A 13,867-nucleotide genomic window follows, 5' to 3' on the forward strand; every position below is an offset into this window, starting at 1 on the left:
CTCAACGTTTACGGTTTGCACTTGTCAGAAAGTACATGAACAAGAGCTGGAGTGAAACACAGAGGGCCAGACAGAGGGCAGCGGGGTCAGCGTCTCACCTCACCGGCCAGACGAGAGGTCTCCTATCGTCTGCTGCCGGGTCAAGGCCAGTGCCCTCTGTAAGTCTCCATCAGTGGCTCTGTCTGGCTGGCAGATAGGGATACAACACCAAAGGCTAATCCATCACTCCCCTGAATGAGGACAGAATCAATCAGGAGGGACCTTCAGATCAGTCCAAACTAAATCACCACAGGCTGTCAGGTGATAAGCTGCAGAAGGCCTACTCTCAGTGCGTGTTACAATGGAGACCTGTTGAAACAATCGGGATGTGAACAGCTGGTACAATCTGCTCGCCGTAAAGACGTGGTTGGTCTTCTCCTTTCAATACTAAGCAGCAAGTTATTATTCTTTGCATCCATTTGCAGGAACAACCCTTTAAGCCAGTCCATCAATACCAGTCCATTTGCAAGGGCTGCTATTGACATTGTCTGACCACTCTCATCGTGTCTCATAATGTAACTCTCTGAGGTCATAGCAAGTTGGCCGGCAAACGGGCAAGTCAGCGAGCTCTTTCCCTCGCTAATTGATGTACTTCAGCCGCTCTGCCTTTGAACTGAATCCCTGCGTCGTCCACCAGAGAGAAGGCAGATGCCATCGGCGTTGCCTTCCCCTTTCGCCTTTGAAACCCAAGCCCCCCGTCTAACCCACGGCTCAGGGCACGAGTGAGAGGAGCCGTCTGTTAGCTTAGCTCCAGAGACAGTTACTCCCCGCTTTGTTTGACCACCGTCGAGTCTAGCCTGTGAGTTTGACGGAGCCAGGCCAAAAAGATTAGCTGAGATGCTATCGTGCTGGCGGTAGTGACTGTGGCTGCTCCTCAGTGTCTCAGAGTTTTGTTAGCACAAGGAACGGAGCTATTGTTTGTGCAAGACTTGAGCCTCCGCTGGCACTCTTCCAGCTCTGTGCAGGAGGACTCCATCGGGAATTCGACGCCTATACACTTGTGCATATACCCCAGGAGTTCTGTTACTCCATATCATGAAAGTAACACAACAGCAACTACATTAACATTTTAACATTTCATGCAAACATCCTGTGTGATGCTTAAAACCCTGCAGAAGTAAAAAGCTTTCTTGGAGTGTGGTCTAATGGAATTTCGGGAGATTTGCATGCTTTAAAAATTTACATACTCTATGCATGGCACAACCTGCCTAATTCCCAACTCCTGCAAAGTGGTTTTCAGCTGTGACAGAAATTTCTCCCCCTCAGCCAAAACCCAAAATGTATTCTCAGCCCTTAAAGTTATGCAGCTTTTCCCCCAAACTTAACTGATAACTTTCCAGTGCGGCAAGGTTATGGAAATGCCATGTCCAGTTCATGTCATTGCTGTATAATCCTTTTTTATGCTCATAAGGCAGGAGTTTGAAAAAGATGACTGAGAAGAAATAGGTAGTTAGGCTGAGTGGTGTTATTGAGTGTGAACAGAGAGGAGAGGCACGAGTTGCAGGTAAGAGGCAGCTCATTACCGGCCATACTGATTGCAAAGTAATCTCTTGAAAGATGGATTTTGGGCTCCTCTCGCTGAAAAAGATAACCTCTGTGAATAATTGCGTGTACTGGTGTGACATCTGAGGTTATTTCTGGCTGGTAATGAAACTTGTCATTAAGCTGAGTAACTAGAGAAGAGGAATTTCTGCTCATTGTAACCACCTGTTGTCGTCTTTGTTTATGGCCCTCCATTACACACTGCTGCTGTTGCTGCCTTTGTTTTTGCAGTATTTTTGTAGTGTAGTTCTGCATTTAAGTGCTCCTCTCTTGTTTGTGACTGAGAGAAAACTAGAACTAACTTACCTGTGGAAAAGAGCATTAGCAAATAGTGCAACAGTAGCCTAGTTGAGACATAGAAGTTACTGCTTGTGCTTGTACACACAGAATAGAGTGCTCCAGGGATGACGTTTTTTCTGTCGGCTTATGTGGACGTTCCCATTGCCCTGGCTTCCTTTTCAAAAAGCTGATGGGATTTTTCCACTGGAGTTTGGATTATTGCAGAAAATAAGATCTGTAGCAAACAAAAATTTATGACACAAATGAACAACACTTGGGATTTTGGAAGCCTGAGTGCATCACCGCAAGTAAAAAGCTAATGTTAGGCTGTTAGTTAACTACACTACAGTCACACGACTTCACATCACCACCAGTGACCAAGTACTTAGTTACAGTTACTAGTTACTTCTCTCAAAAGTAACTCAGTTACTTTAAGTTACTCATTACTTTCAAAATAACTTGTTACTAGGAAAGTAGTCTCTATATACAGACTCTACATTCAGTGAATGTAGAGTCTGTAGGCAAGGTTACAGACTGTGCAGCAGGCTTTGTAAAGTCAAGCTTTCGTTGTTTGGCTGGAGTGGCTCCTCCTTGGTTATTATCGTTAGCGGAGCCAACGTTAGCTTCGCCGGTGTTAGCTTCAGGGTATTTTTCGACGAGCTTGGTAGAGGCGTGTTGTGTCTTAAGATGTTTCAGAAGATTGAAATTGCTAGTCTTCGATGTGGATAGAGTTTTCGAACCCCCACATAGACTACAGCTCACCACGACGTTCTTCTTGTCCTTTACAACGAGGACGGAAAAATAATGAGCACATTTCCACGAGAGAAACCCCACGCCTGGACTGTCATCGGCCGCCAGCATTGTTGTTTTCGTTCGTTCACTTGCACATCGCTGCGTGACTGCGTCATGTCCGCCACAGAAAATGTAATCTCGCTATGCACGTGAAGTAACGAGTAACGAGTCTGTTTAAATCGCAGTAATTGTAAACGCGTTACTGATGTTGAACAAGTAATGCGGTAGAGTACTCGTTACTGCAAAAAGTAACTTAGTTTAGATGATGTTCTGTAGTGTTATTTAGGCTTTTTTTTTTTTTAACCTTTTTTAAGACACACAAAAGCTTCAAAATTCACAAGTGGAGTATTCACTGATGTATTTCATGTCCTCCTCTAAAGCTTGTGTTAACCACAGTCCTCATTACAAGCATCTAACCAATAGCCCATTGACTTTGGGTGCATTTGTAAATCCAATCTGATGCTACACTAAAATGAAAGCGCTGTTGTCCGAAGAAACAAAGCGTTCTATTTCTACATGCATGGTTCTCAAATGGGCCTATACAAAAAGTTATGAAGGAATTTTTAATTGAGTGTATCAGTATGTTGTGCACACCCATTTCCTTATGAAGACAAAGACTCTACTTTAAAAAATTTAATTTAGTTTGATTTAAAAAAACTTTTCGAGGAACGTATTTGTCACCATTCGCATATAGGCATTGTAATTGTGTGACACATCACATTATCATACATTATCCTACATTATCCCATTTAAATGGATATATTATTGGTGCTTTGATGTAATTTTAAAATGTTAAAAATTAATTCTTAAATCATTTCATTACTTGATATTTCATGACTAATAGTTGGTTGTCAATGGTTATTTGATATTAGTAAATAAAAGCAAACGTAATAAGAGTGATATCACACATTACAGAAGCTATTGTGCACAGATAGAAATACAGGTGTGCCTTGAGATTTTGACTTGCCCTTTGGTGTGCCTTGGGCACAAAAAAATTGAAAACCACTGCATTAGCAAATGGTTAAGTTAATCACACATTCACTCTGCAGAGTCGTGTACATGACTCTGGTGTACTGGCAGTGGGAATTGAATCGCCTATTTTTAGCTTGTTTTCCCAGTTGTTAAAAAATGTAACATCACCCACTGGTTTGTGGAGTCCTGTTTTGAAGCCTCGACTTCGGGCCTTCGGTTGTTGCCATATTTTGTTTTTGGAGCCAGAAGTGACCATATTTGAGCAAAAGGGTGGAGCTGTAGAGGAGCTCGGGGTGGATCTGACTGAGAGTCATTCAAAGCTGCCCGTCCTTAGCTATGCATAACTTTAAGCCTTAATACAATGTAAATGGGCGAGTTCTATTAAATTTACAGTACCTCGCATACAGTTGTCATGAACGGGAAAATAACTATAGAGACCAAAACTGTTTTTTGTACCAAGCTGTAAACATATTTATTTCTGCTGAAAAGTTCGACATTTTAACATGGGAGTGTATGGGGATTGACTGGCTTCTGGAGCCAGCCCCAAGTGGCCGTTCAAAGAACTGCAGTTTTTGGCACTGGAGTTTGCCACTTGCTTTGAGACAGCCACCTTGTGAAGTCTAGAGAATATTGTCAGACATATGCATGTATGTTAGTTTCAAGGTCAGGGGGAATTATGAAAATGTTTTGAGAATGAGCAAACAAAGACCTATATCTAAACATGGGTATAGATAGATAGATAGATAGATACCTTTATTGTCCACCATACAGTCATTCTGTTATTTGGATTCATAAAGAAGTCATTAGTGTGGCAGTTCTTGTAAATTCATTAAATTAAAAAAGTTGAAACGACAATAAAGAGACTGCAGAAATGACCCATCCATCTTTTATTTCCCCTTTTGGATCAATATCTGATGAAAACCTGACGTAACATTTGTAATTAGCTTCCCAACATTATTTCTCATAATTTATAATTGTATTAAGATATGAGCACGTTCTTTTCTCCACTCATCCACCATCCTCTCTGTGCAGTCAAAGGTCAGAGGGCCATGATCCCAGGTGAGGCGTTGTCATCGGGCCCATGACCAGGGTACTTAACCTCTTATTGGCTAATTCATATCCCAGGTGTGGAGCCGGGTAATATACGGTGTGTCCGTCACGGTGATCAGAGTTTCCTCTACAACAGCCCAATGAGTGTGCAGGCTGTCTGAGGCAGGAGGTCCAGTTAAGCTCCGGGTAGGAGGAGGGGGAAGGAGGTGAGCGAGGGGGGGTGGAGAGCTTAGAGAGAAAAGGTCCTGCAGTTCATGTTCATTATCAGTTCTGTTTGTGACCCCCCATGTCAGCACTGGTCCTAACTGGATCCCCCTTCTAACACTTGCTAGAGGGAGTCACATGGACAGACTCCATTATGAACTGTAAGACTACATGATACTGCAGCCGTGGCGTTTGGGGAGTTTAAAACCGTCGGGAAATTTGAGCAAATACGAGAAAAATAAAGCTTTGAAGCAGACAAACTATTGAAAATCATAAAGTTCAGTAGCACCAAAACATTATTAATGGTTGAATTCCGTGGGGTGAGTGGGGCACTGGCAAACTGAAATGTTATTATTTGGTCAGTGTGAATAATTCACCTGCGTGATTAATTCGTAATTCACCAAGCTGGAGGGAAATGAGAACTAAAAACATTCTTCCTTTGAGTCAGTTGTTGATTAAATCATATTTGCCAGAAAACTAATGATTTTGACAGGAACATGAGGGTAATAAAAAACAATTTTCTACAGAGGACAAAAGAAATCTGTCCTAAATGATGCTGCTGCAAAAATAAAAGAGAGATCCACGTTGGATCTCTTAAAACATAACCCTACAGGGAAATCAAACGACCCTGTAAAATTCACAACTGTGTATTCTAAAGGTGCAAAACAGATAAAGTCTATCCTCATTTTGGAGGCTAACTCAGAAATCATATCCAGATTTCTCAGTTAAAGGTCAATACTATAAATGCCGGTGAAATATGGTCTAAATGTAACTGTTCAATCAACACTTCAAATAGTTGGTGAAAAAAACTTTCTTTTTGAACCTGTTCTGAACGTCTTTTCGCCATCACTGTTTTAAATGTCTTTTAAACCTCAACATGCTCACTGTAATATAAAACTGTAAATGTGGTTCTGGCTTTAGGATGACAACAATCAGCATACAAGCTACACACTTAGGGCACATTCACACCAGGATAGTCCGGGGGACTCGGTCTGGTTCGGTTCACTTTCACGCTGCACTTTTTAAAGCGGACCAAACTGCTTGGACATCGTCACGCAATTACAACAGCTGCTCGTTTGGGGGAGGTATTGCCCGAAACGACCACTGACCAGGAAGAAAAAAAAGCATGAGGAAGAAGAATGGATTGGCCAGGAGCGAAAACGGAAATCCATTGTGGGTAGCCACAAGCAACTGCGATATATAGTCCTCTGACCATTTATCAGTAAGCGCCTGCATCTCCTCACTACTCCACGTCTATCTTAAATGCATTGCTCTCTACGTCACTTCCTCTCTTTGGTTCACTTCCTCTTTTTGGTTTGCTGAATAGCCCGTTTGTATTTCCATCTGTAAGCGAACTGCATCAGGGTTCACTTGCAAGCGAGCCGAGACCCCAGTTTTCAAGCGGACCAGGGTTCACTCGTTTGGTCCGCACCAGAGTTCGAATGAGCGTTCACATCACTCCAAACGAACCGAACTATCCGTGGAAGTGGACCAGGGTTCATTTAAAGTGGACCAAATAGCGCCAGTGTGAATATGTCCTTAGTAATATTAACACATTTACAGCTTCAACTTCAAACATAAAGAATACCATGTGACACACATTACAATGAATTTGAATTTATTAAGCAACAATTTCAATGTACCATGAAAAATGCTCTTTAAATAAAATTACAACAAAATAGAAAAATAGATAATCGATGCAGGGTCCCTCTGGATTGAGGAAGAAGTCTGATATGGTGTAAACCTGTAAATAGAAGTATTAAAAAAATATATATTTTCACTCGGGTGCATGTCCATCAGGGCTTTCATTTATATCTTTGAGCGTAACTGTAATTTCCTTATTGACCTATGGCTAAGTCCCACCCTCAAACGCGATGAGCCAATCACAGTGCGTATAGCCATTCCCATACACTCGGACATTCTCTGCCTGGACGTCCATTGAAATGCATTACAGAAAGTCAGTTTCGTTTGGTTTTATGAGCTTTTTCTGAGATTTGAAGTTTAAAAATGGTCAAACGGTGTGCATGGGGTACATGCAACTCTGACACAAGGTATCCTGAGAGGCTGGGCGACCAGGTGTATTTTTTACACTTTAAACCACATCTCAACCGAGAAAAGTGTCTCCTTTGGATAAAGTTGTGTGGTAACGTTAGACCACAACATCAACTCAACGTGAATAAGATTAACAATGATGTCTACATCTGTTCTAAGGTAAGTCAACATTGTGTTTGAGGCAACATATTGTCACTTTGCTGGAAAGAAATATAAAGTTATCTTTAACATCTCTAGCTAACGTTAGCTAAAGTTAGCCTAACGTTAGCTCCTAGCTGCGTTGTTCATCATGTCACCTTGTTTGCTGGGAGTTCATTAGCCTATTTTGTTCTAGTTTTGTACTTTGGTGATCGTACATCATTGTTAGCTGTTGTCCAAAGGGCTCTAGTTAAGCTAACGTTAACTTCTGGAGCTTAGCTTCATTAACTTATCTGTAATGGCAGAGATAACAAAGGTTGGCAAACGTTATGCTGAATGATTCAGTGTAAATACTGTAGCACCAAACTAACGGAGAGACACTCTTGGTAAAGATGGTAAAAAGGCCGTTATCCTTTTCTCATATTCTGAGCCAAAAACCTTAACTTCAGTGGCACTTTAACTTGTTGTCTTTGATGGTGACGGCAACCAGATGCGGTTCACAAGCGTACACTGTGACCTGTAAATTTTGGCTTGTAATTTAAGCTTTTCATCGACCTTCTCAACAATAAAATGATGAATATATCCCTCCAATGCGTAGTTTAGGCCCTTTTGGTTACTTCTCAATGACATGTGATCGTTATGTCCCCAAAAATCATCAGTTGCCTCCTGCGAAATGCCGTGTACTGTGACACCTGCCATAGCGCCGGTCACTGAATGTTGATAGTTTGTCCGAGTGAGTGGAGGGGGCGTGGCTTAGCCATAGGTCAATTGCATTATGAACTACACAACTAAGGATAAAACATATTAAATAATAGAGTACTATTGTTTGTATGTTGCTGTATGCCAAACGTGTTAGCCTCTTCTTTGCACAGCAGCATAGCTTGCATCGTGAGCGGCAAATAAAATTGCTAATTTCTGGTTTGATGTCATATGATTGACTGCAGTTCCTGACAACGTATATGTTGAGGGCCTCAAACTTGTTTTTTTGCCCAACCTAATGCTGTGGCCTGAGGATCTAACCACTGTCAGCTGTGTGAGTGCGATTTGCTCGACCTAATGGTGCAGCATGATCACCTGATCATCATCAACTGTGTGGCAAAGGTGTGGTCCTTATAACAGATCAGTGTAGCTGTGTCTCACTATGTCTGGTGATCTCGAAGAATACCCAAAGGCTGAGTAAATAAAGTAAAAAAAATGTCAAAAGGTTGTTTGTTACTTAAAATATTGTGATACTGTTCTTGCAAATCTCTGTTCCTTTTTAAAGAAACTCCCAAAGATACAGGATCTCTTCCTTCCTTCTTTAAAAAAAGATTATGATCAGTATAGTTAAGAATAAATCTGCGGCACACTGGTGTATATCATTATCTCTGTCTTACGTCTCCCCCAGCGATTGATCAATTATTCACCTGAGAAAAAATGTTTGAATCTGCGAGTGCCACAGGAGGAGATACCGACTGTCCCCCACTGGGATCATGTTCTGCTTTAAAGTTGGGAAATATTGAGGTGCTGCCAAAGTGCAGAAAGACTTTCTTCCTCATGAATTTCATGTGGCTGGAGGCAGGGATGGAGGGAGATGGAGGAGGATAAATCCGCCTGGACTTACTTTACCCTACTGAGTTCTTCTCCCTGGAGTTCGTCACCTGAAATGCTGAGATTATGTTCTTTAAAAATGTTATAAACCACCATACAATGAAATTTAAAGGATGTAAGGCTGTATGATTAATATATTCAAACATAAATGAATTATTTCTATATGCACTGATTCACTTTTTCCAGCTGTTACTGGGAACCTCCAATAAACCAGCAGCAGATTATCACACTGTTCTTGGAGGCAAATAGTTAACAAGGGACTTAGCAATGTAGCTTGGTCCGAGCCCATGTAGGGCTTTGTATACCAGGAGGAGGAGCTTAAAATCAATTCTAAATGTAACAGGGAGTCAATGCAGAGCAGCTCAGACTGGTCTGACACACTCTCTCCTCTTGGTTGTGGTTCTTGGTTGTGGTTCATAGCTTCAGAGCTGAAGTCTCTAAGCTGTGTTTTTTGGGAGGCCAGCAAAAGTGCGTTACAGTAGTCAAGTCGGCTTTAAAGAAAGTCATGGATACATGTTATTTAAGGTGTACTGTTGATTTGAGCCAGGCAAACTGTCTCCTGGCTCAGGCATGCTCTCGTGCATTCGTATGTATACCTACGTAAAGTAATGCACTGCAATTCATATGTAACCTACAAATCATGAGCCAGTAACTAATGTAATCAAGATGGATGTAATCCCTTGATTGATGCGCTGATGACAGTAAAGAAGAAAGTAGTATAAGGACCAGAGGTCTGCGTACGAATGCAGGTTGGGGTGGTGGATTGGTCAAACAACACAGAACTTAGCCCGAAGAGACCGATGTCTGGGACCGTGTGAAACTAAGTGAAGTTATTTTAAGGTATGTTGTCACTATGTTTCTTTTACTAAACCTAACCTACATAAAAAGTACGTTCACATTACGTAGCTAACATGATTCATGGGGTGCTAACTATCATAGAGACGACTGCATGTGCATTTGTGAAGGTTATCTTACGAACTGTTGAATCAGGATGCGTTGCCTGACTGTACCTTCATAATTCAATCAATCAATCAATTTTATTTATAAATCCCAATATCACAAATCACAATTTGCCTCAGAGGGCTTTACCGCATACAACATCCCTCTGTCCTTAGGACCCTCGCAGCGGATAACTGCATCTTTTCGGGTCAGGATAGGCCTAATTTTCGCAATATTATGCAGATGAAAATGAAATGTTTTAAATGAGAATTAAAAGAGAAATCTTGGTCAAATATTACTCCGAGGTTTCTTACGGTAGTGCTAGAGGCCAGAGCAATGCCATCTAGAGAAACTATGTCATCAGATAAAGAGTCTCTGAGTTGTTTGGAGCCAAGAACAATAACTTCAGTTTTGTCTGAATTTAACATCAGGAAATTGGTGCTCATCCAGGTTTTTATGTCTTTAAGGCAGTTATGAAGTTTAGTTAATTGATTAGTTTCTTCTGACTTCATCAATAAATACAACTGTGTATCATCCGCATAACAATGGAAATAATTTACAGAGTGATTTCTATTGATGTTACCTAAAGGAAGCATATATAGAGTGAATAGGATTGGTCCGAGCACAGAACCCTGTGGAACTCCAAAACAAACTTTAGTACGTAGAGATGATTCATCATTAACATGAACGAACTGAAAACAATCAGATTAATAAGATTTAAACCAACTTAGTGCAGAACCTTTTAGGCCAATTAAATGTTCCAGTTTCTGTAGCAGAATTTGATGGTCATATCTGTTTATTATGCGAGTGGTATTAATCTAATTATCTAACTTTCAGTAAAAGACAGCACAAGTGTATTTCTCAAAATGTCAACTCAGGCTGATTTTTGGCTTTTAGTGCAGATCCATCGCTGTAAAATTACCTTTTATCTTTTTTTTACCTTGGCAACACAATCTAACTTTAACACTGAACTTTTGAAGAAGATCATTGTGACATTTCTAATGTTATATTTTCAGTGCAGATGCAGAATTAAGACTGCAGAGCTGCTTCCCTCCGAGCTTCTTTGGATTGAAGACAGATTTACGCTTCCTGCAGTCCATCCCGACTCCACCTCTTTGCCTGAGAGGCCAGATCCTCCCGTTTCAGTTTCTACCCAGGCTATCTCATGATTCTCCCTGACAGCTGAAGCGTCAACCCCCTGACACTGACGGGAATTTATGGTCCGGTTCAGGATGCACAGTAGCCCCGGGAAGGGAATACACGATCGGGGCACAGCAGGGACCCGACTCCATTCATCCCCAAAAAGTGAAGCTGCACTTCATTTCATTTCGGGGATGACGCCAAATATAGCCTGAAGTCAGGCTTTATTTCAATATATATTATATTAATGAGGGGAAACTCTTGATTTAACATATTAATCATCATCATTCATTTATCATTGTTTGTCACTGTGACTAGTTTTAAGTATTAAAATACGATAGTGTCAATGACAGTGAACGCAGCACTAGTTTTGTTTGGCTTTTCATGGTGACTATGGGACGCAAAATCTATCTTACCTGACAAAACACACTCAGATACCAACACCTCCCACATCCATAGGCGCACACACACTCACACACTCTCTCTCATATCTCACATATCATTTCTGCTGCATGGCAAGCTCACAGCAAACCAATAATAAAAGCTATATTGTTCTCCACACATGACTGCACCAAGTATACCTCCCGTCTGAGTAAGATAAACAATAAAGGAAATCTCTTGCATTTGCAATATTTGTTGAAATACACACATTTTGAACGGTGTGCTCAGTATTTTAACACCACTGAGAGCAGGATTTACGTGTTTTACAAGAGTAAACTCAGCATTTTAATAAGGTGGCTATGTTCTGATAATGAAACATACATTCATACTGTGTCCTGCTGCAGCAGCAGTTAGGAAATACAAACACATTGTGCATATATTAGGCCAAAATGTTAATTATAACATTATCTGACATTTTGTAAAAAGATGATCATCTGCTGATCATAATTGTCAATTCACATAACGTAGTGCTGATTCAGCCTTTGTGGAAAAAGAAAAAGAAAGTTTCATTAAGGGAAAGAGACAGAAATACAATGAACCACATGTTGACGCAGCAGGAAACACACAGGTGTAATCAGTTACATTAATTATGCACCTGCAGGACTGAGGGGTGAAATGCAGGACCTCAACACTGGATACAGAGGTTTGAGTGCTGCATCTCACATCCAGTTAGGTTTGGGCAACTGAACACTTTGGTAAATGGTTCATGTTCTCATGGCAGCATTTACAAGCGGACCAGATCAAATGCCTTGTGTGAGAAAGCTGCTCTTGATTGGTCAGAATTTCCATGTGGGAAAAATCCAGGAAGTAAAGCAAACGTTGAAGAAGAGTACACTTGCAAGATAAATGTGACACTTTCTAATGTCACAATGGAGGGACAACTACGCAGGTTGATTTTAGCGCTGCTCATCGTGGACTATATTGCTGTCATTGTTCATTTTAGTCAAACCATACAGTTTGAAAACGAGGCGCGGCTCCAACTAGAAAACAATGTTTTGATGCATTGGATGTGCTGAATGTGCATATTAAGGCAGTACAGGAGGAGGTGCACATTAATAATCCTCCAGGACTGTAACATGCTCATGTTTAACCCAAACAATGTGTCATGTGACTGCAGTTGCTTCAGATCCAGGTCGGAACACGTTCTCACCACAGATGAACTGCACCAGAGTTCAGTTGTAACCAGACTGAGACCACTTCTTCAAGAAGGTCTCAGTCCAGTTGTTTTGGTGCAGTACTCGCTTCATGAAATAAAATCATTTCTATCTAATTTATTTGCTGTTCAGTTTCTAAATGTAATTGTTAGGTCTGGCTAATTAATGTTGGCTCCCTGTCCTAATTTACTGACAAACCTAAATAGAACAAAGCCCTCATTAATGTTGTTAGTTCCACCTGTGCTTTACTTTTAATGACAAGTCAAATTGTCTGTGAAATGTCTAAACTGAGGTCACTGTTTGTTTGACAAGGATCTGGTAGCTTTTTCACAGCAGGCATTGTGACCTGCACAGGTGGAACTAATACTGTTAATTAGGGCTCTGCTGCAGAGGAGAGTCTCAGTTTGCCGTAGCAGTCAGCAGGATCTCTGATAGGTTCACCCAAATGGGATGCTGATCGTTAATGATATTAATAACACCTGTGTTTGAGGTGACAAACTTCAAAATGATGTGACGTAGATATGCTGCATTTATGCAGTGTTATCAGAACATGAAGAATTTGAACATTGCTCTTGTGTCTTTGGATCCCTTTCACATTGTTACAAAATTATTATCCTCTTTTCTAGCCTTGCAGTCAGGTGAGATACCAACCTGTTCTTCCATTTCATCACTACCGATGCTATGGTGTCTGACAGCGACACAGAGGGCACCCTTTAGTTCAGTGGTTCCCAACTGGTCCAGCCAGATTTCTCCTTAGTCATTAGTTCAAGGTCCACACAGCTTAATATATTCAGCATCATATTTGCGTTTGGCCATGTCGTCAAGCTAGTTTGCTGTCTCTGTTAAGTAGCTGTCCGTTACTCATTCATTCTACAGCAGGAACTGGAACTTCAAAATAAAAGCTCTGTGCTGGAAATTGACTGTACTTCAAAATAAAATGCATTTTTTACAAACCTGACATGTTTGCGAGTCACTTATAGTCCATTCAGAATGGACCTGTGACCCACCAGTTGGAAATCACTGCTTTAGGGTATCTGTGTGACAAACAACTGAAACACATTGTAAAATGTGGCTACTGTTGTAAAACAGACATGGTCAGGTTTAAGCAACAAAAGTCTTTGGTTAGGTTTAGATAAAAGATCATGTTTTGGCCAAAATAAGTATGTTATGGTATGGATGTCTGTGCACAGCAACCGTACATAAATTCTGAAAATTATGAAATTATGTAGCCACAACCTATGTCCCTTTTACACTGCCAGATTTTCCGCAAATGTTGGGCCGTTTTGCCGGCAAGCTGCGAGCGTTTAGACACACAGAGCTGGATTGGTGAGTTGATCCGAGGCGCCCAATTTTCCACCTTGTAGGGTAGTCATATTGGCGGAATTGGCGGAACCCTTTTAGTATAAACAGACCGAGGCGTCCTTCCGCAATGGGAGGGGCTGTTGATGATGCCGCACGTGCGAGCCACTGGCGGTGGATAAACAGGAAACAGCTGATAGCAGGAATTAGCGAGCAGCTAGTAGCAAGAGGGAAAC

This window comes from Epinephelus moara, chromosome 23 (assembly GCF_006386435.1).
Source record: "Epinephelus moara isolate mb chromosome 23, YSFRI_EMoa_1.0, whole genome shotgun sequence".
Taxonomy (NCBI): Eukaryota; Metazoa; Chordata; class Actinopteri; order Perciformes; family Serranidae; genus Epinephelus; species Epinephelus moara.